This window comes from Phyllobates terribilis, unplaced genomic scaffold (assembly GCF_046119375.1).
Source record: "Phyllobates terribilis strain yellow unplaced genomic scaffold, ASM4611937v1 Scaffold_13__5_contigs__length_258822181, whole genome shotgun sequence".
Lineage (NCBI taxonomy): Eukaryota > Metazoa > Chordata > Amphibia > Anura > Dendrobatidae > Phyllobates > Phyllobates terribilis.
Window position 1 is genome coordinate 184,435,100 of NW_027362773.1, and position 22,172 is coordinate 184,457,271.

Consider the following 22,172-nt stretch of genomic DNA (forward strand, 5'->3'; position numbering starts at 1 on the left):
GGACAGTCTCTGGGTGAACGGACAGGAGGTCACGGCAAGTGACCGGGGCAGTCTCTGGATGAACGGGCAGGAGGTCACGGCAAGTGACCGGGGCAGTTTTTGGATGAACGGGCAGGAGGTTACGGCAAGTGACCGGTGCAGTCTCTGGATGAACGGGCAGGAGGTCACGGCAAGTGACCGGGGCAGTCTCTGGGTAAAGGGTTGGTACGATCTGTGACGGCTGAGCCTCCAGGTAGGCTAGCAGGCAGATGGCAGACGTGAGCTCCCAGGTGAGCAGGCGAGAGTCTCTGGATAGGCGGGTGGTCACAGCATGTGACGGCAGAGCCTCCAGGTAGACCAACAGACAGGCAGCAGATGAGCGTTCCCAGGTGAGCGGGCAGGAGTCTCTGGACAGGCGGGTGGTCACAACACGTGACGGCGGAGCCTCCAGGTAGGCTAGCAGACAGGCAGCAGATGAGCGCTACCAGGTGAGCGGGCAAGCTGGTCCATAGACAGACTGACAGGAGTTGGAGGGCAGACCGTCGGACCTCAGGCTAGCAGGCAGGTAGCAGAAGTGCGCTCCCAGGTGAGCGGGCAAGCTGGTCCTTAGACAGACTGACAGGAGTCGGTAGGCAGACCGTCGGACCTCAGGCTAGCAGGCAGGTAAGCGGAATATCAGGCAGGAATCAGACAGCAAACTGGCAGGAATCTGGCAGGTAACTGGCAACGGGACCTGAGGGCTGAAGCAGAGTAGTGAACAGTGCAACAACATTGCTCGGGCACCTCCATTTTGGAGGAGGTGCCTTATATATGGTGAAGTCCTCCGGCCATTGGCCGGGGACTCCTTAGGATGGTGCCCCTTTAAGAGGGAGGGAGCGCGCGCGCGCGCGCCCTAAGCACAGTGGCCGGGAAGGAGCGCGCGCTGCCAGCAGAGCGGGAGGAGGACGCCGAGCTCGGAGCAGAGGGGTGAGGGGAACAGCGTCCCTGCCTAGCAGAGGGCAGGGACGCTGGCGCTACAGTACCCCCCCCTTTAGGCCCCCCTTTTTTAGGCCAGAGAGAAATTTAGCTAGGATGAGAGGGGCATGGATGTTCTCCCGGGGCTCCCACGTTCTCTCTTCAGGACCAAACCCCTTCCAATCTACAAGAAAAAAGGTCTTCCCTCTTACCCTTTTGGTGGCCAGAATGTTCTCTACCTCAAATTCGTTTTCAGCGGAAACCGGAGCAGGAGGCGTACCTGTAGATTTGGAAAAAGAGTTAAGTACCACAATTTTGAGGAGAGATACATGGAAGGAGTTAGGGATCCGCAAGTTGGCCGGGAGTTTCAATTTATAGGCCACCGGGTTGATCTGACTGATGACCTCCAGAGGACCGATGAACCGAGGCCCTAACTTATAGGAAGGAATCTTGAGCCGGACATACTTGGACGAGAGCCAGACCTTATCCCCTGGACGGAATTGAGGAGGATCCAGACGTTTTTTGTCAGCATGTCTTTTCATACGCTCGGATGACAGAAGGAGTGCGGACCGGGTACTCTCCCATATGGAGGAAAATTTGTTAACAAGAGATTCCGCAGCCGGATTGTCCACCGAGGTGGAGACGGGAAATGGGATCCGAGGATGCTGACCGAAGACAACAAAAAATGGGGATTTAGAGGAAGATTCGCTCTCGTGATTGTTGTAAGAAAATTCAGCCCATGGCAGGAGATCCACACAGTCTGAATGGTGGGCATTAACGAAGTGCCGGAGGTAACTGGTCAGGTTCTGATTGATCCGCTCCACTTGACCATTAGACTGTGGGTGGTAAGCGGAGGAGAAGTCCAGGGTGACGTCTAGCAGTTTACAAATGGCTCTCCAGAAGCGTGAGGTGAACTGTACCCCACGATCCGACACTATGTGGAGGGGCAGTCCATGAAGACGGAAGATGTGGCGGATAAAGTCTTTAGCCAGCTCGGGTGCAGACGGGAGGCCTGGCAGGGGAACGAAATGAGCCATCTTGGAAAAGCGGTCAGCGACCACCCAAATGACCGTACAACCGGCAGAGACGGGGAGATCAGTTATAAAGTCCATTGCTATATGCTGCCAGGGGGCAGCAGGTACTGGGAGCGGAAGGAGGCGACCGGCTGGCAGATGTCTCAGAACCTTGTTGCGGGCGCAGGACACACAGGCAGAAACAAAGTCTATTACGTCCTTGTGCAGGGTAGGCCACCAGTAGTGACGGGTAATAAGCTGGAGGGTCTTTTTCTGACCGGCGTGGCCAGCTAGTTTAGACGAGTGACCCCAGTGTAGGATCTTCTCCCGATCAGGTACTGATACGAACGTCTTACCGGGAGGGAGACGATTTAGACTCACGGGAGCCACCTGCATTACTCTGGCGGGATCGATGATGTGTTTCGGTTCTTCCTCGAGATCAGACACCAGAAAGGATCGGGACAAGGCGTCCGCCTTGATGTTTTTGTCAGCCGGGCGAAAATAAAGAATAAAATCAAAGCGAGCAAAAAACAAGGACCACCGAGCTTGGCGCAGGTTAAGTCTCTGGGCATGCTGGAGGTAAGCCAAGTTCTTGTGGTCAGTGTAAATTATTACCGGGTGAAGAGCCCCTTCGAGCAGGTAACGCCACTCCTCCAATGCCAGCTTGATGGCCAATAACTCTCGATCTCCTATGGAATAGTTGCGCTCAGAAGAGGAGAAGAGTTTGGAGAAGAAGCCACAAGTTACCATTCTCCCGGAAGATGATTTTTGGGTAAGTACCGCTCCGGCTCCAGAGGAGGAGGCGTCAACCTCCAGGAAGAACTGCTTGTTACCATCTGGGCGATGCAGCACCAGGGCGGAAGAGAAGGCCTGTTTTAAGGAAAGAAAGGCCTCCTCTGCTTCGGGCGGCCACTCTCTGGGATTAGTGCCATTACGGGTGAGCGCGGAAATTGGGGCAGTCCGGGAAGAGAAGTGCGGTATGAAGAGGCGGTAGTAGTTGGCGAAGCCCAGGAACCGTTGAATGGCCTTCAACCCCTCCGGTCGGGGCCATTTCTCGATGGCAGACAGTTTCTCTGGATCCATTCGTAGGCCGGTCTGAGAAATAATGTAGCCCAAAAATGGAAGCAAGGTCTGCTCAAAGACGCACTTCTCATATTTAGCGAAGAGGTGATTCTGCCTGAGCCTGAGCAGGACCTGACGAACGTCTCTCCGGTGAGTCTGGAGATCCGGAGAGAAGACCAAGATGTCGTCCAGGTACACCACTACGCAGGAGTAGAGAAGGTCCCGGAAGATGTTATTGACCAACTCTTGAAAGACGGCAGGAGCGTTACAGAGACCAAAGGGCATTATCAGATATTCATAGTGGCCGTCCCGGGTGTTGAATGCAGTCTTCCATTCATCCCCTTGACGGATACGGACCAGGTTGTACGCCCCACGGAGGTCCAGTTTGGTGAAGATTCTAGCCCCCCTCAGACGATCAAATAATTCTGGAATGAGCGGAAGGGGGTACTTATTCTTGACCGTGATCTGGTTAAGGCCTCTATAGTCTATACAGGGACGGAGAGAGCCGTCCTTCTTTTTTACGAAAAAGAAGCCTGCTCCCGCCGGGGAGGTAGATTTCCAGATGAATCCCCTGGCCAAATTCTCCTCAATATATTCGGACATCGACCGGGTCTCAGCAGCGGACAATGGGTAAATACGCCCACGGGGAGGCGTAGTACCGGGTAACAGGTCGATAGGACAGTCATATGGTCTATGAGAGGGTAATGTCTCTGCCTCCTTTTTATTAAAGACATCAGCAAATGACCAATAGGGAATCGGAAGTCCAGGTAGATTAGCTGGGGTAGGAGAAGGACGGGCGGGATGAACAGGAACCAATCAAGTCTTATGACAGTTCTGTCCCCAGCGAAGGACTTCTCCGGTCTGCCAGTCAAGCACGGGTGCATGTCTCTGGAGCCAAGGTAGACCTAGTAAGAGGGCGTGAGAGAGTCCAGACAGAACATGAAAAGAGATGCTCTCAGAATGCAGCATTCCCACCTGCAGAGTTATGGATTCGGTGATGAGTTGGATGGGACGTGGTAAGAGGCCCCCATCCACAGCAGCGACAGATAATGGTATAGCCAGAGGTTTGGTGGGAATGCGGTATTTTTCTACCAGGGCCTGTGAAATAAGATTCCCGGCCGCTCCAGAGTCAAGTTGGGCTAGTTCGAAATAACGATTCTCCCCGCAGATAATTGAGACTGACAGCAGCAGAGATGGAGAGGATTTATTCTTGTCTAAGTCGACCTCTCTGAGCGAACCTAGACACAGGCGTTTCCCGACCTCTCCGGGCAGGTACGGATCCAGTGCTCCTTACTGCTACAGTAGAAGCAGCTCCCCTCGGCACGGCGTAAGTCCTGACGGGTTTTGACCATCTTGGTCTGGTCGACCTGCATAGGCTCAGGAGAGTGTACCTGGGGAGAAACGGAGGGAGTGACGGGTTTCTGAAAAGTAGGAGCTAGACGTGGAAACCTCCTCTCACGGGTGACTTCTTTGGCACGCTCCTGGAACCGTAAGTCAATCCGGGTGGCAAGAGTTATTAGGTCATCGAGAGTGGTAGGAATGTCTCGACCGGCGAGTTCATCTTTAATACGGCCGGACAGACCCTCCCAGAAGACAGATACCAAAGCGTCGTTATCCCAGGCCAGCTCCGAGGCAAGGGTACGGAACTGAATGGCATATTGGCCCACGGTGAGACTTCCCTGACGGAGGCGTAGCAGAGATGATGCGGATGAGGTCTTCCGTCCGGGTTCGTCGAAGACTTTCCGGAAAGCCGTGAGAAAGGCAGGCAAGTCGGACACCAGGCGGTCTCCTCTCTCCCATAGAGGATTTAGCCAGGCCAGGGCCTCCCCGGTGAGATGGGACATGATGAAGGCAATTTTGGCCCGGTCGGAGTTAAACTGGTGGGACAGGTGTTCAAAGTGCAGGGTGCACTGATTTATAAAGCCCCGAGCCTGAGCGGAGTCGCCTCCGAAGCGAGGAGGTGCAGAAAGCCGGGGTCCGGGGTAGGATACCATAGTATTGGTGGGCAGCGGAGCTGCCGGATTGCGAGTCATGGCACTGGCGTTGGATGCTGGTGGAGCAGTCAGAGTGTCCAGGCGAGAATTGACATTCCGCAGGTGACCCAGGATGGACTCCTGTTGGGACCTCTGACGGGACAGTTCATGACACAGGTCCGAGAGTGAGGGAGCTTGGGTGCCACCGGGTTCCATGGCCCGAGCAAACTGTAACGGGTCTGGGAGGCGGAACCTCTGAGCTACTATACAAGGGGGCGGTCCTTGTAAGGGAGCGGGTGGCGACCAGGGAAGACGGACAGGCAGTCACAGCAGGTGACCGGGACAGTCTCTGGGTGAACGGACAGGAGGTCACGGCAAGTGACCGGGGCAGTCTCTGGATGAACGGGCAGGAGGTCACGGCAAGTGACCGGGGCAGTCTCTGGATGAACGGGCAGGAGGTCACGGCAAGTGACCGGGGCAGTCTCTGGATGAACGGGCAGGAGGTCACGGCAAGTGACCGGGGCAGTCTCTGGGTAAAGGGTTGGTACGACCTGTGACGGCTGAGCCTCCAGGTAGGCTAGCAGGCAGATGGTAGACGTGAGCTCCAAGGTGAGCAGGCGAGAGTCTCTGGATAAGGGAATGGTCACAGCATGTGACGGCAGAGCCTCCAGGTAGACCAATAGACAGGCAGCAGATGAGCGTTCCCAGGTGAGCGGGCAGGAGTCTCTGGACAGGCGGGTGGTCACAGCACGTGACGGCGGAGCCTCCAGGTAGGCTAGCAGACAGGCAGCAGATGAGCGCTCCCAGGTGAGCAGGCAAGCTGGTCCATAGGCAGACTGACAGGAGTTGGAGGGCAGACCATCGGACCTCAGGCTAGCAGGCAGGTAGCAGAAGTGCGCTCCCAGGTGAGCGGGCAAGCTGGTCCTTAGACAGACTGACAGGAGTCGGTAGGCAGACCGTCGGACCTCAGGCTAGCAGGCAGGTAAGCGGAATATCAGGCAGGAATCAGACAGCAAACTGGCAGGAATCTGGCAGGTAACTTGCAACGGGACCTGAGGGCTGAAGCAGAGTAGTGAACAGTGCAACAACATTGCTCGGGCACCTCCATTTTGGAGGAGGTGCCTTATATATGGTGAAGTCCTCCGGCCATTGGCCGGGGACTCCTTAGGACGGCGCGCGTGGCCCCTTTAAGAGGGAGGGAGCGCGCGCGCGCGCCCTAAGCACAGTGTCCGGGAAGGAGCGCGCGCTGCCAGCAGAGCAGGAGGAGGATGCCGAGCTCGGAGCAGAGGGGTGAGGGGAACAGCATCCCTGCCTATCAGAGGGCAGGGACGCCGGCGCTACAGCTTATGCCTTGCAAGCAAAAGCTGCCAAAAATTAGGACGGAGCAACTTGCAATGCCCCTTACAAGAGCCATGCAGTACAGCATATTACAAACATAAGTCCCATTATTGGGGAGTGGGTGTCCCATGGTATTTGCTTATGCTTTCCCAGCAAAAGCTGCCAAAAATTAGGATGGAGGAACTTGCAATGCTGGCACCCTGGTGGTATAGTGGTGGTGGAGGCTGAGGATAAGGAGAAGAAGATTAAACAGCCGAAACGAGGAAGCGTATACCCATGTGTGGGAGTGAAGCGGTGCATGTGAATACACCTCCCGAAATAACACAGTGGATTTGACTTTATGTTACTCTGCTGTCATTTGGTGGTGATGAGAAGTCTGGCCCAATCCAGCCCTTGTTCATTTTGATAAGGGTCAGCTTGTCAGCATTGTCAGTTGACAGGCGAGTGCGCTTATCAATTATAATTCCCCTAGCGGCACTAAAAACACGCTCCGATAACACGCTAGCGGCAGGGCAGGCCAGGACCTCCAAGGCGTACAGAGCGAGTTCATTCCAAGTGTCCAGCTTGGATACCCAATAATTAAAAGGCACAGAGGAATCACGGAGGACGCTGGTACGATCGGCAAGGTACTCCCTCACCATCTTTTGAAACTTTCCACTCCTTGTGAGAGTACCCCGCGCCTCAGGGCCTGTAAGCTGGGCGGGTGTCAGAAAACTGTCGCAGAACGTTGACAGTGTTCCCCTGCCTCTGCTGGATTGGAGTTGCATCTCTCTCGCCTGTACGCCTTGGTTGGGCAACGAACTGTGACCTCTGCCGCTAGCGTGTTCAGATAGGAATTTTTTTAAGAGTTCTGCAGCAAGGGTCTTCTGGTATTGCCCCATTTTTGCAGACCTCTTCACCTCAGAAATAAGAGAGTGAAAGTTCTCCTTGTAGCGGGGGTCTACAAGTGTCACCAACCAGTAATGACTGTCACCCAACATTTTGACAACGCGAGGGTCACGGTTAAGGCAGCATAACATAAAGTCAGCCATGCGTGCCAGACTGGTAATGGGCAAGATTTCCGTGTCCTCACCAAGATGATGACTGACCATGCTCTCCTCCTCCTCCTCTTCCTCCTACCCCCTGTCCTCAGGCCACCCACGCTGAACCGACGGTATGACACTTGTACAGGTACTACCGTCTACAACGCATGATAGCAGCTCCTGTTCTTCCTCCTCCTCCTCCTCTTCCTCCTCTCCCTAATTGTCCCCCAATGCACGTTGGGATGAGATGAGGCTGGGCTGTGTGTAATCGCCCGCTATGGCTTCTTGATCCATCTCATCATACTCTGGCTGCAATTCCTCCTATTTAATTGTCTGCAGAGAGTGTTGCAAAAGACAGACAAGTGGGATGCTGACACTAATGATGGCGTCATCGCCACTCACCATCTTGGTGGCCTCCTCAAAGTTTGTCAGGATGGTACATATGTCAGACATCCAGGTCCACTCCTGAGGTCTTATGTGTGGAGTCTGACCTGAATATCGACGGCCTTCTTGCAGCTGGTACTCCACAACTGCTCTCTTCTGCTCACAAATCCTTTGCAACATGTGGAGGGTAGAGTTCCAACGTGTGGGGACATCACACACCAGTCGGTGTGCCGGAAGCTGCAAACGCTGCTGCAACACAGCAAGGGCGGCGGAAACTGTAGCCGACTTGCGAAAATGAGCTGACAGGCGGCGTACTTTCACGAGCAGATCTGGCAACTCGGGGTATGATTTAAGAAAACGCTGAACCACGAGGTTAAGCACATGAGCCAGGCATGGTACGTGTGTGATCTCACCTCACCTCAGAGCCGCCACCAGGTTACGGCCATTGTCACACACGACCATGCCGGGATGTAGGTTCAGCGGTCTCAGCCACAGATCTGCCTGCTCTTTCACAGCTGTCCACAACTCACAAGCAGTGTGAGGTTTATCACCTAAGCTTATGAGTTTCATCACAGCCTGTTGCCGCTTGGCGAAGGCAGTACTGCAATGCTTCCAGCTTGTAACTGACGTGGTGATATCTGAGATGGAGGCTGAAAATGAGGAGGAGGAGGAGAAGGAGGATGCGCAGGAGCTGTACACTGTGGGAGCAACTCTGACTGACATAGGGCCCGCAATCCTCGGTGTGGGGAGGATGTGTTCCGTCCCAAGGTCCGACTGGGTCCCGGCTTCCACTATGTTTACCCAGTGTGCCGTCAGAGAGATGTACCGTCCCTGGCCACAAGCACTTGTCCACGTGTCCGTTGTCAGGTGGACTCTCCCAGTAACTGCATTGTTGAGGGCACGGCAGATGCTTTGGGACACGTGCTTGTGTAGTGCGGGGATGGCACACCTGGCAAAATAGTGTCGGCTAGGGACCGAGTACCGAGGGACGGCCACCGCCATAAGATTGCGGTAGGATTCCGTCTCCACCAGCCTAAAAGGCAGCATTTCCAATGCAAGCAGTCGTGAAATGTGCGAATCTAGGACTGTGGCCTGTGGGGCGTTAGCTGCGAATTTCCGCTTTCGTTCAAAGGTCTGGGATATGGACAATTGAACGCTGCGGTGGGACGTGGACGTGGACGTTGATGCTGTTTCTTGAGAAACTGCCATAACAAGTGAAGACTGAGAGGAGGGGGCATCTTTACATGCAGTATGGACAGGGGATTGCCTTGCACACACAACAGGGGGTTCTATTGCACGCACAACAGTGGAAGAAGCAGTGGTGACACCCGCTGACACTGGTCGTGGACCCTGGGTTTCGCCCCACAAAGTCGGGTGCTTTGCTGCCATGTGCCTGATCATGCTGGTGGTGGTCAGGCTGGTAGTTTTGTCACCCCTGCTGATGCTGGCATGGCAGGTGGAACATATGGCCGTTTTGGGGTTATCAGCAGAGTCTTTAAAAAAATCCCAGACTCTGGAAGACCTACCGCTTGTACTGGCAACGTCCCTCGTGTTGGTGTTACGGGGAACGGTTGCCTGCCTTCTGTCTGCGGCCACCACACTGCTTCTTCCTGCCTGTTGGGGTACTCTGCCTCCCTCCCCCTGTGTGCTGCTGGCCTCACTCTGCATGTCCTCCTTCCACGTTGGGTCAGTTACTAGATCATCCACCACCTCCTCCTCTTCCACTTGCGCACCACGATCCTCCTCCTCACTTCCTGGCAATTGTGTCTCGTCATCGTCCACCTCTTGTGACAGATTGCCAACGTCGACTTCCTGTGGCCGTGGCTGTTCAAATATTTGGGCATCGCAACATGGGATCTCCTCTTCCACCACTTCAAGTGTATCAGGCGAGGGGCCCAAATATGGAAATGGACCAGTGAACAGCTCTTCAGAGTGTCCAAGTGTGGGATCACTTGCTGTCTGACGACACTCGGCATGCTGGGAGGAAGGAGCATCAGGGTGAGGAGGAGTATGCGGTCGAGACTCACGGCTACTAAGAGTTGACCGTGTGGAAGACAGACCGGAGGTGGTGGTGCCCAGGTAACTGGAAGTATTGTCTGTTATCCAATTAATAACCTATTCACACTGATCAGTTCTCAATACTGGTGTTGTTCTGTGCTTCCCTAGTAATTCGGTCAAGAAGTGGGAGCGAGAAGATGTGTCTGTTGGTTGTGGCACATTTTCACCTTGGCCACGGCCCCATCTTCTGCCCGAACAATCACCAGAACGTCCACTTCCACGTCCCTTGCCACGTGCCTTGCCCATTGTAAATGAAGTAAAATAGCTTACACTTGCACTATCAATGGAAAAAGGGTAATAAAGAGTAGATTAGAACCGTGGAAGAGGAAAACCACAGTTATTGTTTACTGGGGTATACCACACTTTTTTAAATAGAGATATTTGCGGCTGAACAGTGAGTGACACACTCAAACTGCTTTTTTTTTAGATACCAAAAGCCCAAAACTGGATAGTACAGCGATTTGACCGGTGGAACTGCGAAACCACACTGGGATGTCGGGCCTACACAAGACTATTTTCAACAGATATATTTTTGTGTCACAACAGTCAGGAGACACTACTGTTTTTCTTTACGGAAAAAACTACCAAAACCTGAATAATAGAGATTTTTTACCGTGGGATGGAAAAACCACAGTTATTGTTTACTGGGGTATGCCACGCTTTTTTAAATAGAGATATTTGCGGCTGAACAGTGAGCAACACACTCAAACTGTTTTTTTTAGATACAAATGGCCCAAAAGTGGATAATACAGAGGTTTGTACCGTGGAACTGCAAAACCACACTTGTATTTCTCGGGCCTATACCAGACTATTTTCAACAGATATATTTGTGTCTAAAAAATCAGGGAGACACTATTATTATTTTTATACAGTAAAAAATGGCAAAAACAGGATAATAGAGATGTTTTACCGTGGAACATCAAAACCACAGTAATAATTTACTGGTGTATACCAGACTTTTTTAAATATATATATTTGCGGCTGAACAGTGAGCGACACACTCAAACTGTTTTTTTTAGATACAAATGGCCCATAGAACTGCAAAACCACACTTCTATTTCTCGGGCCTACACCAGACTATTTTCAACAGATATATTTGTGTCTGAAAAATCAGAGGCACGCTTTTTTTTTGGGGGGGGGGGGGACACCAAAAGGTTAATAAGATGGGTATTTGTACATTGTGTAGGAGGAAAAAAAAAAAGAGGATTTAGATAAAAAAAAAGGATTTTTCCTGGCCCCGGAGCTAAGTCCAGCAATTTCAGCAACAGGAGCAGCACACAGGACTGTAATGTAGCGTTTGCTGGTATAACCACTGCGTCTCCTATACAGCCTGCCTGCCTGCCTGCCTGATATACCCGGGATGGATATTAGTCCTGAGAAGGACTGTTTGTTTGATCTGGCAGCCTTTACAGACCCTACACTAACCATTTTGCAGGATATATCTCTCCCTAAATCAGCAGCGCTGTCCCTACACTGTCTGATCCGGAGCGACTGTGTCCATGATGGCGGCACCCGGTTTTAAATACTCGATGTGACGCTGTGCGGCCAGCCAATCACTGTAATGCCCACAAACAACATGGCTGCGGCATTACAGTGACTGGCTGGCAATCCCTGCATGTTCATTGGCTCTGTAAAGAGCGCCAAACATGCAGGGCGGAGACCCGAGCTCCCGCCCGAGAAACCCGGAAATGCTCGGTGCTCGCCGAACATCCTGAGTAGCGTGATGCTTGGGTGAGCACCGAGCAGTGTCGAGCATGTTTGCTCAACACTAGTTCTAATCTCAGTGGAACCTGGGAAATTCAAGCATTATGATGAAAACTGGTTCTAAAGCTTTTCTGCAAATGTATATCTAATACACATTGGTAAATTAATATCTCCTCCCTTTTTATTCCACAAGTGTGCTTAAAGTTCCATGATATCACAACAAGGACAGATTTAAAATGTTGATGAAATCTGGCTAATAATTAGCGTGCTGGATCTATTAGCTGGAAAAAGGGTGAGAAAAAAAGAAATTGCAAAACTTCTGCTCATCCAGAAGTCACTAAAGATTTTTCATGGTGTGCTAAAAGGTTCCATCGGAAAGATAATTCAAGTAGAGTTGGTGCAAATCAAAGTTCATATCCCAGTCCATCAGTCACGACAGTGATCTGTGTTCGCTGGAAAAAAGGAGGATTTGCACCACATACCTGATGGCACCCTCTGAGCTTTGTTTGATTGGTGGTGTGATGCACAAGTGACATCACACCAGGCTGACTAATCAAAAGAAGATCTACAGATGCTGTTAAGCTGGTTCTACAAATACAATCCAAAGATTACAGACCATTTCTGTGGGGGATAGACTTGGGAATGTGGATACTGATCTACTCAGACAATTCGTCAAAATGTTACATGAAGTTAAACGTAGTTGGCAGGATTTGAACCTACGCAGGGAGACCCCCAATGGATTTCTAGTCCATCGCCTTAACCACTTGGCCACAACTACTCAGATGCTGTTTCACACCTTTTCTTACAGCACCATGATCAATATCAGTGATTATCCTTCTGGAAGACATTTCAGAAAATGGAAGATTTCAATTGGAAACAAAATTCCAGGCCTCACTGAAATGTAAAAATCTGATTTAAACGTATCATCAATTGGAACCTTTTACAGTTCAAGGTTTATTAAAATTCATAAGGCGGATTTCGAGTGACTTTGTTCCAAACACCTCCTGAAAAGGGCTTTGAAAATGCTCAATAGTTTGAACAGATTCACTTCCATGCAAAAAGACTTGCTGTTCATATGATCAGGTATTGAGCTTCTTTTAACTTCATTAAGTTTCCCAAAACGCCAAGCGGTTAACAGAAGTGAGCATATCATTTTTCAGCTATATTTTGCTTGCTTTAGATTTGCTATACAAGTCAATGAGTAGGTTAGAAAGACCCCTGGAAGGTTCCTGAGTGACGTTCACAGCATTTTGCGAGCAAAAAAGAAACTTAAACAAACTCAATTGATGCCCAAAACAATACTTAGAAAAACATCACCAATCTATGTTTACAAAAATGCTGGAAAACACTAAAAAGGGTGATTCAGGAAAAGAATCGCTGTCGTTTCGGCTTGAAATCCTGGTCAGTTTCAACCACCTGGAAAAAGTGTCATGCGAACATTGGCACAAGTCATAGAGTACGATTGCTTGGTGTGACATAGATTATATGAGCTTTGCTTCATGAAGTCAAGTTTAACTTTTGAGTTAAATTTTCTTGATAGATAGATCTTTTTGCCAAGTGGATTTTAACTTTCTCTTTTTATGTTAAACGATGTGCATTGGCAAATTGAGTGTGAGCAGAGAAGATAAAACCAGTATGCAAAAAGAATTTCTCAGGTTCCACTGAGATTTGAACTCAGATTGCTGGATTCAGAGTCCAGAGTGCTAACCATTACACCATGGAACCACATGACAAATGAAGCTGGCTGGATTTTCTTTTGAAAACAGTAAAAGAGCATGTGTAAATAGTGGAAATGTGAGAAATTCACTCTTAATCCAGTGATCTGAGTTCTAATCTCAGTGGAACCTGGGAATTCATGCATTATGATGAAAACTGATTCTAAAGCTGTTCCGCAAATGTATATCTAACACACATTGGTAAATTAATATCTCCTCCCTTTTTATTCCACAAGTGCGCTTAAAGTTCCATGATATCACAACAAGGACAGTTTTAAAATGTTGATGAAATCTGGCTAATAATTAGCGTGCTGGATCTATCAGCTGGAAAAAGGGTGAGAAAAAAAGAAATTGCAAAACTTCTGCTCATCCAGAAGTCACTAAAGATTTTTCATGGTGTGCTAATAGGTTCCATCGGAAAGATAATTCAAGTAGAGTTGGTGCAAATCAAAGTTCATATCCCAGTCCATCAGCCACGGCAGTGGTCTGTGTTCGCTAGAAAAAAGGAGGATTTGCACCACATACCTGATGGCACCCTCTGAGCTTTGTTTGATTGGTGGTGTGATGCACAAGTGACATCTCACCCGGCTGACTAATCAAAAGAAGATCTACAGATGCTGTTAAGCTGGTTCTACAAATACAATCCATAGATTACAGACCATTTCTGTGGGGAATAGACTTGGGAATGTGGAAATTGATCTACTCAGAAAATTCGTCAAAATGTTACATGAAGTTAAACGTAGTTAGCAGGATTTGAACCTACGCGGGAAGACCCCAATGGATTTCTAGTCCATTGCCTTAACCACTCGGCCACAACTACTCAGACACTGTTTCTTTCTTATGAGCTTCACACCTTTTCTTATAGCACCATGATCAATATCAGTGATTATCCTTCTGGAAGACATTTCAGAAAATGGAAGATTTCAATTGGAAACAAAATTCCAGGCCTCACTGAAATGTAAAAATCTGATTTAAACGTATCATCAATTGGAACCTTTTACAGTTCAAGGTTTATTAAAATTCATAAGGCGGATTTCGAGTGACTTTGTTCCAAGCACCTCCTGAAAAGGGCTTTGAAAATGCTCAATAGTTTGAACAGATTCACTTCCATGCAAAAAGACTTGCTGTTCATATGATCAGGTATTGAGCGTCTTTTAACCTCATTAAGTTTCCCAAAACGCCAAGCGGTTAACAGAAGTGAGCATATCATTTTTCATCTATATTTTGCTTGCTTTAGACTTGCTATACAAGTCAATGAGTAGGTTAGAAAGACCCCTGGAAGGTTCCTGAGTGACGTTCACAGCATTTTGCGAGCAAAAAAGAAACTTAAACAAACTCAATTGATGCCCAAAACAATACTTAGAAAAACATCACCAATCTATGTTTACAAAAATGCTGGAAAATACTAAAAAGGGTGATTCAGGAAAAGAATCGCTGTCGTTTCTTGAGGCCATTTCGGCTTGAAATCCTGGTCAGTTTCAACCACCTGGAAAAAGTGTCATGCGAACATTGGCACAAGTCATAGAGTACGATTGCTTGGTGTGACATAGATGATATGAGTTTTGCTTCATGAAGTCAAGTTTAACTTTTGAGTTAAACTTTCTTGATAGATAGATCTTTTTGCCATGTGGATTTAAACTTTCTCTTTTTATGTTAAACCATGTGCATTGGCAAATTGAGTGTGAGCAGAAAAGATAAAACCACTATGCACAAAGAATTTCTCAGGTTCCACTGAGATTTGAACTCAGATCGCTGGATTCAGAGTCCAGAGTGCTAACCATTACACCATGGAAGGACATGACCAATAGAGCTGGCTGTATTTTCTTTTGAAAACAGTAAAAGAGCATGTGTAAATAGTAGAAATGTGAGAAATTCACTCTTAATCCAGTGATCTGAGTTCTAATCTCAGTGGAACCTGGGAATTTATGCATTATGATGAAAACTGGTTCTAAAGCTGTTCCGCAAATGTATATCTAACACACATTGGTAAATTAATATCTCCTCCCTTTTTATTCCACAAGTGTGCTTAAAGTTCCATGATATCACAACAAGGACAGTTTTAAAATGTTGATGAAATCTGGCTAATAATTAGCGTGCTGGATCTATCAGCAGGAAAAAGGGTGAGATAAAAAGAAATTGCAAAACTTCTGCTCATCCAGAAGTCACTAAAGATTTTTCATGGTGTGCTAAAAGGTTCCATCGGAAAGATAATTCAAGTAGAGTTGGTGCAAATCAAAGTTCATATCCCAGTCCATCAGCCACGGCAGTGGTCTGTGTTCGCTGGAAAAAAGGAGGATTTGCACCACATACCTGATGGCACCCTCTGAGCTTTGTTTGATTGGTGGTGTGATGCACAAGTGACATCTCACCCAGCTGACTAATCAAAAGAAGATCTACAGATGCTGTTAAGCTGGTTCTACAAATACAATCCATAGATTACAGACCATTTCTGTGGGGGATAGACTTGGGAATGTGGAAATTGATCTACTCAGATAATTCGTCAAAATGTTACATGACGTTAAACGTAGTTGGCAGGATTTGAACCTACGCGGGAAAACCCCAATGGATTTCTAGTCCATCGCCTTAACCACTCGGCCACAACTACTCAGACACTGTTTCATTCTTATGAGTTTCACACCTTTTCTTAAAGCACCATGATCAATATCAGTGATTATCCTTCTGGAAGACATTTCAGAAAATGGAAGATTTCAATTGGAAACAAAATTCCAGGCCTCACTGAAATGTAAAAATCTGATTTAAAGGTAACATAGTAACATAGTAACATAGTTTGTAAAGCCGAATAAAAACTTGCGTCCATCAAGTTCGACCTGTTAGTTCTGTAATTGCTAAAGTTGATCCAGAGGAGGGCAAAAACCCCAAATGATTTGGCCAATCTTCACCTGAGGAAAAATTCCCTCCCGACTCTGAAACCAGCAGTCAGAATAAATCCCTGTATCAACCTACTATTTTATTTTATTTTTAAGTATATGCTGAAATCTGCCTGGTATCTAGAAATGCATCCAGTCCCCGCTTGAGCTGGTGTAGTGAATCCGACATTACCGTCTCCTCACTCAGTGAATTCCATATTCTCACTGCTCTTACCGTAAAGAACCCCTTCCTATGCTTGTGCTGAAACCTTTTCTCTTCCAGTCTTAGTGAGTGCCCTCTTGTTACCGTAATATCCCTCCTTTTGAACAAATCCCGGGCAAGATCTCTATACTGTCCCCTAACATATTTGTACACATTTATTATGTCCCCCCTCAACCTTCTCTTTTCCAGGCTGAATAGTCCTAGTTTTGCCAACCTCTCTGGGTATTGCAGTCCCTCCATTCCCTTTATTAATTTTGTTGCCCTCCTTTGTACCTTTTCAAGCTCATTTATATTCTTTCTATATATTGGGGCCCATAACTGAGCACAGTATTCCAAGTGTGGTCTAACCAGTGCTTTGTACAGTGGAAGAACAATGTTCTCATCCTTTGCAGCTATACCTCTTCTGATACATCCCATTACCCTGTTTGCCCTTACAGCAGCGGCCTGACTTTGGCCACTCCAATTTAGTTTACTATCAATCAAGATGCCCAAGTCCTTCTCCATCTCTGAATTCCCCAATGATTTCCCATTCAGTGAGTACTGGTGACTTCCATTTTTCCTTCCCATATGTATGACCTTACATTTCTCCTCGTTAAACCTCATTTGCCATTTAATGCTCCACCTACCCAGCTTATCGAAATCCCTCTGTAGGTCTGCACTGTCCTCTTTTGTATTAATTGTTTTACATAACTTTGTGTCATCTGCAAATATTGATATTTTACTATTTATCCCGTTGACTATGTAGTTAATAAAGATATTAAATAACATTGGGCCTAGTACAGACCCCTGTGGTACCCCACTAGTGACGCTTACCCAATCTGAGTATATTCCATTTATAACCACCCTCTGCCTTCTATCCTTTAGCCAGTTAGCTACCCACTTGCAGACATTTTCCCCCAGCCCCATCATTCTCATTTTGTATACCAACCTATTATGTGGCACACTATCGAACGCTTTTGAGAAGTCGAGATACACGACATCCACTGGTTCCCCCTGATCTACTCGAGAGCTAACCTCCTCATAGAAGTCAATCAGGTTTGTTTGGCAGGAGCGATTCCTCATGAATCCATGTTGGTTCGGGATTAAAAGATTATTAGCATCAAGATGCTCCGTAATTGCCTCTTTAATGAAGCTTTCAAAAATTTTGCCCACAACGGACGTCAGACTCACCGGCCGATAGTTTCCGGCGTCACTTTTCGCTCCCTTTTTGAATAATGGCACTACATTCGCCTGTCGCCAATCAAGTGGCACAGACCCAGTCTCAACAGAGTCCTTAAATATAAGATATAACGGTCTGTCTATCACATTACTTAGTTCCCTTAGTACCCGTGGGTGTATGCCATCAGGTCCTGGTGATTTGTTTATTTTAATGTTACTGAGGCGTTTCTGTACCCCAGCTTGGGTTAGATTTGTCATACTTAGTGGAGGATTAAGTTTGTCACTTCTCATTTCTCCTGTTAGTTCGATTTCCTTTGTGAAAGTTGTCGAAAAAAAATTATTTAATAGATTAGCTTTATGCTCATCTTTCTCTATGATTTTGCCTTCCTCACTTTTTATCGGTCCAATATTATCCGATTTAATCCTTTTACTATTTATATACGTAAAGAACAGTTTGGGATTTGATCACCTTTCCCTAGCAATACGTCTCTGTTTCCTCCTTCGCTATTTTTATTTGTTTTTTACAGGTTCTCGTTTTTTCTTGTAACACATTAGTGCCTCCTTACTGTTTTCCTGTTTTAATCTCTTGAATGCCTCTTTTTTGCTATTTAACGCCCCTTTTACATTCTTGTTCAACCATATTGGTTTCCTCTTATTTCTGGCCCTTTTATTCCCATACGGTATATATCTCTCGCACTGAGTATTCAGAATTCTTTTGAAGGTTTCCCATTTACTATTCGTATTCCTTTGATTAAGAACTTTGTCCCAGTCAATAAGTTGAAGGCTTTCTTTCAGCTGATCAAACTTCGCCCTCCTAAAGTTTAATGTTTTTGTTGTTCCCTTATTGATAACCCTACTGAAGGGCATTTTGAAGTCGATAATATTATGGTCGCTATTACCTAGGTGCCCCCCTATCTGTACCTAAGTTATTCTATCAGGCCTATTAGTCAATATTAAGTCCAACACGGCCTTCCCTCTCGTTGGTTCCTGCACTAGTTGGGAGAGATAATTATCCTTAATATTTGTCAAGAACCTTTTTCCTTTCTGAGATCTACAGGTTTCTGTTTCCCAGTCAATATCCGGGTAGTTGAAATCCCCCATTACAATCACTTCATTATGTTTTGCTACTTTGTCTATTTGTCCTAATAGCAGATTCTCATTCTCCTCTGTTATATTGGGTGGCTTATAGCAGACCCCCAGTAATATTTTATTATTATTTTTAGTTCCCTCTATCTCTACCCACATGGACTCGACCCCCTCTTCTCCCTCTCCTATATCTTCCCTTAGTCTGGGTTTTAGACATGACTTTACATATAAGCAGACTCCTCCACCTTTCCCCTGTTTCCGGTCCCTTCTAAATAAACTATAATCTAATAAATTTACCGCCCAGTCATAGCTATCGTCTAGCCAAGTCTCTGTTATACCTACGATGTCATACCTCTCCTCCGATATAAGCGCCTGCAGCTCATCCGCCTATTGGTCAGGCTTCTTGCGTTGGTCAGCATGCAAGATAAAACTTTGGGGTTATTTAGCATCCTATTCTTCTCTAACGATCTAACTGTACTATCCCCACCCCCCTCTCCACCCTCATTATATTCACTTCTCCCCTTCCCCCTTGCTTGCCTCACATCCCACCTATTTCCTTGGTTCCCCCCCCGTCTCTAGTTTAAAAACTCCTCCAACCTATTAGCCATCTTCTTCCCCAGCACTGCTGCATCCTCCCCATTGAGGTGCAGCCCGTCCCTACGGTAGAGCCTGTAGCCGACCGCGAAGTTGGCCCAGTTCTCCATGAACCCAAACCCTTCTGCCTTGCACCAACTCTTTAGCCACTTATTCACCTCCCTAACTTCCCATTGGCGCTCCTGTGTGGCTCGCGGGATTGGTAGTATTTCTGAGAAAACTACCTTGGAGGTCCTTGCCCTAAGCTTCCTACCTAGGTCCCTGAAATCATTTTTAAGGACCCTCCATCTACCACTCACTTTGTCATTGGTGCCGATGTGGACCATGACCGCTGGGTCTTCGCCAGCCCCACCCAGTAACCTGTCAACCCGATCCGCGAGGTGCCGGACTCGAGCGCCAGGGAGGCAGCACACCGTTCGGCGATCCCGGTCTTTGTGACAGATTGCCCTGTCTGTCCCCCTAATAATAGAGTCACCCACTACCAGAACCTGTCTTGCCTGCCCTACACTTCCCCCCTCCCCCTCATTACTGGAGCATACACTCCCCCGGCGGTCAGAGGATCTGTCGTGCTCCAATAATGCCGGTTCTGAACCAGCCTTCCTATACTTCTTCCCTCTATCCCTCCTAACTGTTATCCAGCTCCCTGCCTGTTCAGCCTGCACTTCCCCTCTATGCTCCACCCCCAGTATTGACCCATTGAGTGTCTGCTCGGTGAACAGCAAACTCCGTTCCATGTTGTCGATGCTCCTCAGTACCGCTATCTGAGCACTTAGATCCAGAATTTGGGCTTCCAAGTGCACGATAAGCTCACATCTCTCGCAGCAGTATGGATCCTTGAGCGGTTGCTCACGGAATGCATACATTGCGCAAGATGTACACTGCACGGCTCCGGCCAAAATGGACGTCATTCTAAATATGGGGATACAGTCAGTATATATATACAAGTACAAAACACAATTATTTATATATAGGTGTATGGACGGGGATCAATTAGGGATGTGCAAGTGTATCAATTAGATATCGGCGGGGGATCAGTAAAGTATGGACGGGGGATCAATTAAGTATCAAGTATGGACGGGGGAATCAGATAAGTAGGTCAGGTGGATTAATTAAGTAAAAAGTAAAGTAAAGAAAGATGAAATACAGTCAGCAATTCAGTCCTAAGTCCTCCCTTCCAAACTCCCTGAATCCAAAGTCACTGAAAAACAAGTCACACACTTACTTTCGTTCGCACTTACACTCCGGACACACGCAGCTCGTTCACACTCGCAAACTAAGAGATTAAAAGAGTTTTTTTTTTTTTCCTTTTCCAGCAATGTACCCTTCACCTCAATGCACTTCCAAAGGACTTGATGTCCAACCAGCTGCCCCTTATAAACCCTTAATAATGACCCCTTCCCCTTAATTAACCCCTTGTGAGTAAATCTACACCTCAGGATTTTAGTGCAATGTAGTTAACCCTTAAATACACAGGTAGTAAACTAAGAAACTAAAACTGTAGTGAGAAAATAGGTTTTAAAAAGCCCAATAAATCTAAACAGGTAGAAAAGCACTCAGCAGGTCACAATGCAGCACCCGCCGCAATTCACACAGGTATTTTCTGCAGGATTCCCAAATACCTCTTCACTGAAAAACAAGTCACACAATTACTTTCGTTCGCACTTACGCTCCGGACACACGCAGCTCGTTCACACTCGCAAACTAAGAGATTTAAAGAGTTTTTTTTTTTTTTTTTTTTTTTTTCCTTTTCCAGCAATGTACCCTTCACCTCAATGCACTTCCAAAAAGTATCATCAATTGGAACCTTTCACAGTTCAAGGTTTATTAAAATTCATAAGGCGGATTTCGAGTGACTTTGTTCCAAACACCTCCTGAAAAAGGCTTTGAAAATGCTCAATAGTTTGAACAGATTCATTTCCATGCAAAAAGACTTGCTGTTCACATGATCAGGTATTGAGCGTCTTTTAACCTCATCAAGTTTCCCAAAACGCCAAGCGGTTAACAGAAGTGAGCATATCATTTTTCAGGTATATTTTGCTTGCTTTATACTTGCTATACAAGTCAATGAGTAGGTTAGAAAGACCCCTGGAAGGTTCCTGAGTGACGTTCACAGCATTTTGCGAGCAAAAAAGAAACTTAAACAAACTCATTTGATGCCCAAAACAATACTTAGAAAAACATCACCAAACTATGTTTACAAAAATGCTGGAAAACACTAAAAAGGGTGATTCAGGAAAAGAATCGCTGTTGTTTCTTGAGGCCGTTTCGGCTTGAAATCCTGGTCAGTTTCAACCACCTGGAAAAAGTGTCATGCGAACATTGGCACAAGTCATAGAGTACGATTGCTTGGTGTGACATAGATGATATGAGTTTTGCTTCATGAAGTCAAGTTTAACTTTTGAGTTAAACTTTCTTGAAAGATAGATCTTTTTGCCATGTGGATTTTAACTTTCTCTTTTTATGTTAAACCATGTGCATTGGCAAATTGAGTGTGAGCAGAAAAGATAAAACCGCTATGCACAAAGAATTTCTCATGTTCCACCGAGATTTGAACTCAGATTGTTGGATTCAAAGTCCAGAGTGCTAACCATTACACCATGGAACCAAATGACTAATGAAGCTGGCTGGATTTTCTTTTGAAAACAGTAAAAGAGCATGTGTAAATAGTGGAAATGTGAGAAATTCACTCTTAATCCAGTGATCTGAGTTCTAATCTCAGTGGAACCTGGGAATTCATGCATTATGATGAAAACTGGTTCTAAAGCTGTTCCGCAAATGTATATCTAACACACATTGGTAAATTAATATCTCCTCCCTTTTTATTCCACAAGTGTGCTTAAAGTTCCATGATATCACAACAAGGACAGTTTTAAAATGTTGATGAAATCTGGCTAATAATTAGCGTGCTGGATCTATCAGCTGGAAAAAGGGTGAGAAAAAAAGAAATTGCAAAACTTCTGCTCATCCAGAAGTCACTAAAGATTTTTCATGGTGTGCTAAAAGGTTCCATCGGAAAGATAATTCAAGTAGAGTTGGTGCAAA

At 47.0% G+C, this 22,172-nt stretch overlaps 5 non-coding genes across 5 annotated transcripts; all 5 read right to left on the reverse strand.

The window, feature by feature from the left end:
* Positions 1 to 12,182: 12,182 nt before the first annotated feature.
* TRNAS-AGA (transfer RNA serine (anticodon AGA)) lies at positions 12,183 to 12,265 on the reverse strand. The gene has a single exon. It is a non-coding gene; the product is annotated as a tRNA-Ser (tRNA).
* An 875-nt stretch (positions 12,266 to 13,140) lies between these two features.
* Positions 13,141 to 13,212, reverse strand: TRNAQ-CUG (transfer RNA glutamine (anticodon CUG)). Its single transcript has one exon. It is a non-coding gene; the product is annotated as a tRNA-Gln (tRNA).
* Positions 13,213 to 13,940: 728 nt separating this feature from the next.
* TRNAS-AGA (transfer RNA serine (anticodon AGA)) lies at positions 13,941 to 14,022 on the reverse strand. Its single transcript has one exon. It is a non-coding gene; the product is annotated as a tRNA-Ser (tRNA).
* Positions 14,023 to 14,925: 903 nt separating this feature from the next.
* On the reverse strand, positions 14,926 to 15,005 carry TRNAQ-CUG (transfer RNA glutamine (anticodon CUG)). Its single transcript has one exon. It is a non-coding gene; the product is annotated as a tRNA-Gln (tRNA).
* Positions 15,006 to 15,725: 720 nt separating this feature from the next.
* TRNAS-AGA (transfer RNA serine (anticodon AGA)) lies at positions 15,726 to 15,807 on the reverse strand. The gene has a single exon. It is a non-coding gene; the product is annotated as a tRNA-Ser (tRNA).
* Positions 15,808 to 22,172: the final 6,365 nt, after the last annotated feature.